The sequence below is a fragment of the Papaver somniferum genome, chromosome 6 (genome assembly GCF_003573695.1).
Source record: "Papaver somniferum cultivar HN1 chromosome 6, ASM357369v1, whole genome shotgun sequence".
NCBI classification, from domain to species: Eukaryota; Viridiplantae; Streptophyta; class Magnoliopsida; order Ranunculales; family Papaveraceae; genus Papaver; species Papaver somniferum.
Window position 1 is genome coordinate 48,295,854 of NC_039363.1, and position 5,502 is coordinate 48,301,355.

Sequence of the window (5,502 nt, forward strand, 5' to 3'; positions counted from 1 at the left end):
ATTGATTAGTCTAAGGCATACTAAATTAATAAATTGACTAGTCTAAGCACCTAGGCTACCAATATTTCCATTTTAATGTAAACAGACTATTGTACCCTCAATAATAAAACGACACAAATACCCTTTAAAATTGGGATTGGTATTACATGAACTACATATTAATTCTCTCCTTTTTTGTCAATAAAATTGGCAAAGGTACAAGAACGGGATCATAATGAAATTTCCGAAAGAGACATTTCATGACTAAAAGAAAAAAGTACATACCAACTAATTTAGATGCAATCATAAAGACGAAGCTAAATGCATTCATCAAGGAGTTCAAAGATACAAGATAACTCCTCTAAAATTCCACAGCCGCACACCCCTCAAGATATGACCATTAAGCACAAGTTCAAAAGAACTCTCCCCCATTTGATGTCATTCCCGAAAGAACAAAAAGAGCGACCTTAATTTCAAAAGAAAAGAAGGATTTTTATTGGACACCAAAAAACATGAGAATGATTTTCTGTATCAACTCCTCTTAAATGCACGCATGCTCCTCCAACAGGATATCTCTGCACAAAAGAAAATCTTTTGTCACTCGTCAACAAACAATGAAACATCTATTGATCAACGAAAGCATACCGGTATAATCTTCTTGACTTGGATGAACCGGGTAGGAGAATTGTTACGAGAGTTAGGCCTCAAGCGCTTGACTGAAGAATCTAGCTGGCTCGAGGATGATCCGCTTCTGATTGACATAATAAAGAAAGATGGACTCGACAAGAAGAAACCTTTACACTGAAAATAGGGAGATTATACAATTCCACCGGCATATATACTTCGGAACCCTAAAGACAAAGAGAAATGGATGCTGAGCAGACAAGATGGGCCTACATTATAGCCGGAGACTCAACCTCAATGAAATATCCCGTCAAAATACTAATCAGGGGTAAAGAAAAATGGAAATACGTACTGGGAACACGCTTGCCAGCGTTATTGTTACCACTCCACCGCCAGCACCGAGACTCGGGAGAAAAACCAGCGATATGACATGAAGAGGAAGGATCACGTCCTCTTTTATAGCGGCGGCGCTTTTGGAATTTGAATAAGGAAAGGATTTCCTACTTGAAGCCACGCATGGAAAGAGGCAACCGGGATCGCAATAGCAGGCTGCACGGTGCCAACAGTCCGTGTCACGCCGTGCCAAGCCAACAGTCGGCACCATGCCAAGTCTAACCTAACATTCACTCCAAGACGGTCATGCCAAGCCAATAGTCCGCGCCACTACAAATCTGAGACGATCCAATACTAACGTCTCATCCCAAGCAGACCAATGCTAATGGATCATTCCAAGCCGACCCAATGCTAACGGCTCATTCCAAGCCAATCCAATGCTAGCGACTCCACTTAGCGCCGAGTCTATGCCGACGGCTCCGTTCTACATTCTCAAGCCTAGCCCGGATGGCGCACATCCATTCCAGGTCGATGCTAACATTCTGCATCTCAACCATCAACCGCCTCTACCATTTCGTATCCTAGCCAGCAGCGCCACGAGCAGAATTTACGCAAAGCCGGCAACGCAAGAATCACGGATTCTCAAACACTCTCGAAAAAGGTTAGACGGATCTTCCTGACCATCTTTTCATGACTCGCCGTTTCGATTTTTCCCTTGTCTGTCACCATATTATGCTTACCTCGCAACAATGCCCCTGTTCCGCGCTAAGTAGGGGACTTAATGTTGATGGTGGTTTTTAGCATAAGGTTAAAATCGTACAACCTTAGTCAAACAGTTACGTCACACTTGAGTAATAATGTCTCCAATAGCACATTTATTGAGCCATTCAACATGTCTGCGTAAAATTACCGGGATACCTTTTTTATATGCCATGCTCCACGGCAGAGCCCTCGATACTGACTGGCATCATCTCTGCACATGCCAGCCGCGCATGCTAGCCAAACGTGTCAATCATGCGTGCCACATATTTTAAACTAGGGTTTCGACACGCTAAAACCTAATAGCCACATATCTGCGCCAAAGTCATGCCAACCATGCCAGCCGCACCACCATGCCAATGGCATGCCATGCCAGCCACATCTCCGCGCCAAAGGCATGCCAACTATGCTAGCCGCGCCACCGTGCCAATGGCATGCCATGCCAGCCACATCTCCGCGCCAAAGGTATTCCAATCATGCCAGCCGCACCACCGTGCCAATGGCATGCCATGTCAACCACATCTCCGTGCTAAAGGCATGCCAACCATGCCAGCCGCACCACCGTGCCAATGGCATGCCATGCCAACCATATCTCCGCGCCAAAGTCATGCCAGCCACATCTCCACGCCAAAGGAATACCAACCATGCCAGCCGCACTATAGTGCCAATGGCATGCCATGCCAGCCGCACTATAGTGCCAATGGCATGCCATGCCAGCCACACCTTCGCACCAAATCCATGCCTCCATGTCGCTGGCTACCAAACGAAGGGTTGCAACAAGCAATGGCCACCCTTCCTTCTGACATGCAAATCTCAACCGTCCAAGTTCGCCACCAAACGCATGAAAACTTTTGGCCCAATGCCAAGCCCTAATTTTGGCTGCACCTAAACTATGCCAAAACCCTAATTTTGGTCGCGCCTAAAACTATGCCAAAATCCTAGCTTGGTCGCGCCTAAACCATGCCAAATCCACGCCAGCCATGCCTCCATGCCGCTGGCTTCCAAACGAAGGGTTGCAACAATCAACGACCACCCTTCCTTCTGAGATGCAAATCTCAGCCGTCCAAGTTCGCCACCAAACGCGTGGCAACTTTTGGCCCAATGCCAAGCCCTAATTTTGGTCGCGCCTAAACTATGCCAAGACCCTAATTTTGGCCGCGCCTAAAACTATGCCAAAATCCTAGCTTGACCGCGCCTAAACCACGCCAAAGCCATATCGGCCATGCCTCCATGCCGCTGGCTGCCAAACGAAGGGTTGCAACAATCAACGGCCACCCTTCCTTCAGAGATGCAAATCTCAGCCATCCAAGTTCGCCACCAAACGCGTGGAAATTTTTGTCCCAATGCCAAGCCCTAATTTTGGCCGCGCCTAAACTATGCCAAAACCTTAATTTTGGTCGCGCCTAAAACTATGCCAAAATCCTAGCTTGGTCGCGCCTAAACCATGCCAAATCCACGCGGACCATGCCTCCATGCCGCTGGCTGCCAAACGGAGGGTTGCAACAATCAACGGATACCCTTCCCTCTGAGATGCAAATCTCAGCCGTACAAACTTGCCAACAAACGACTTGTGGCAATCTCTTGGATACGGTGCAAACTCTTGGCCACGGTGCCAAAACCCTAATTTGGCCATGCCTCCATGACGCTGGCTTCCAAGCGGAAGGTTGCAACAATCTACGACTATCCTTCCTTCTGAGATGCAAATCTCAGCCGTACAAGCTCACCACTAAACCAAACGACTTGTGGAAACCTTTGGCTACGGCGCACACTTAGCTATGCCAATTCTATGGTCAAGACACCAAACCCTAATTAGCCATGCCAAAAGCATGCGCAAGCCATGCCAGCACCGTGGCCACGCCACTGGCTACCAACAGAAGGTAACCACAATCAACGGATAACCTTCCTCTCAAGATGCAAAATCTCGACCGTCGAAGGTCACAACCGAGCCGGCAAGCCTTCCAAACTCAACTTTCCAAATAATATCAACATGCTACACAAAACACTCGAGACATCAAAACATGTCACAAACTGGGGGATGCTCATCAGGGTATTGGTCTGGCGGTTTATAGCCTGCGGCGTACACTACGCCCGTTACAAGAAAGTGTCATAAGAGTGAGGTGGTTAGTAAATACAAGAATTAATGGTGAAATGTTTCCTTCATTATGGAAATATCAATTCCAGGCGTTACCCGTTACCGCTTTCTTCCATTTACTCAACTGTTTCCACTTCTTACGAGACCAGGCTACGTTTCGTTGCGACTTGTATAAATAGGTCTCACCTATTTCCACCAAAGAGAGGTTTTTGGTCAGGAGAATACAACACTCAGAAATCACTTGTTAGCTTCCCAATCTGCTAGCGTTTCACTTTCTGATACAAGTCGTCAAACAACTACTCTTCCAGCTATTCTGGTCTCAAGACTCTCTTCGCTTCCCTCCCTAAGACCAAACCTTCTCATTCACTTTGTGGCGGAAGCAAGTCTGGAACGGCCATTTTTTTGCTTAGGCCGGATTTGTACAGATTGATCTCTCGAATCAAAGTACTCCCTTGCAGAACATTATTTAAGGTTTAGACTCGTTTCTCACCCACACACTCGAAATTACCGAAATCAACAGAAACTGTTTTCACCCTAAAATAATAATTAATCCAGATGTTTATTGCTAGATCAACATAAAATCATTAGTGTTTGAACTTGCTCATAATTATGATTTGCAGAGCATTCGTTCGAAACCCTAATTTTGATCAATTGCTAATCAATTGATGATTTACTGAAAATAAGTCACTGGATGAAGGAGGGAACGGCTACATGGTATGATGGCCGACCATGTAGCGCCCAGGTGCTCGAGTGAGCATGCACCAAAGTCCTTTGTTGACCAGTTAGTGAAAGGATGCTCAAATGCTGGTTAATCATTTATTAAAATAGTGCTCGTCTGAGCGTTAGGTGATAAAACCTAATTATGGAGAGATGAGTATCGGCCAAGGGGTCATGGGACCGGTCCTTGGTGGTCGTTTGAGGAAATACCAAGTTGGTTTTAAAGAGTTTGGACCCAGTTTAAACAGTTGAGAGCAAATTAGATCAAAATTATGAAAGAGTGTGGGACCGGCTCCTTGCAAGCCTAAGGGCCGGACTTGGTCGGTCAAGGTGGCATGCCCATGTCACCACAGTGTCTGTGTCTCACTCCTGAGATTTGGTATTTTCTTGTGCGCATTTGAGCAATATTTTGGATTTTCAGAAGAGTTTGATCTTGACTGAAACTCTCGATTTTTCTCGAATGAGCAAGTAGAACTTTGCTCGTGCGACCAATATTTGATAATATTAAAATAATAATATTTTAGATTTTAACGTGGGAAGCCTAGTCGGTCATGTGACCGTTTGACTTTTTAGCTTTTTCATGGTTTGATCAATATTTGAGAAAATATTGAAAAACTAGGGTTTTCGCTCAAACGATGGAGTTTCATGAGATGAAGGAAATAATAATATGAGAAAATAAGGAATTGTAAGGTGTGGGACCGGCCACAGCTAGGGCATGGCCGGGCGGCTAGGTGGCCCGGTCCCGTGACACCTTTCCCTATTTTTTACTATTTTTTCATCGTTTGAAGGAAAATATAGAGAAATTAAGAGTTTTGCTCAAACGAGGGAGTTTGATCAAATGAAGGAGTCTTCATGAGATTATGAAAAATAATAAAACAAGAAAAAATAAGTAGGAAATACCAATTGGTCCTACAAATAATATATTAGAGAGAGTCTAGTCCAATTGACCTAGTCAATTGTCTGTTTGGTCCTATTTGCTAATATAAATTATCATTTGG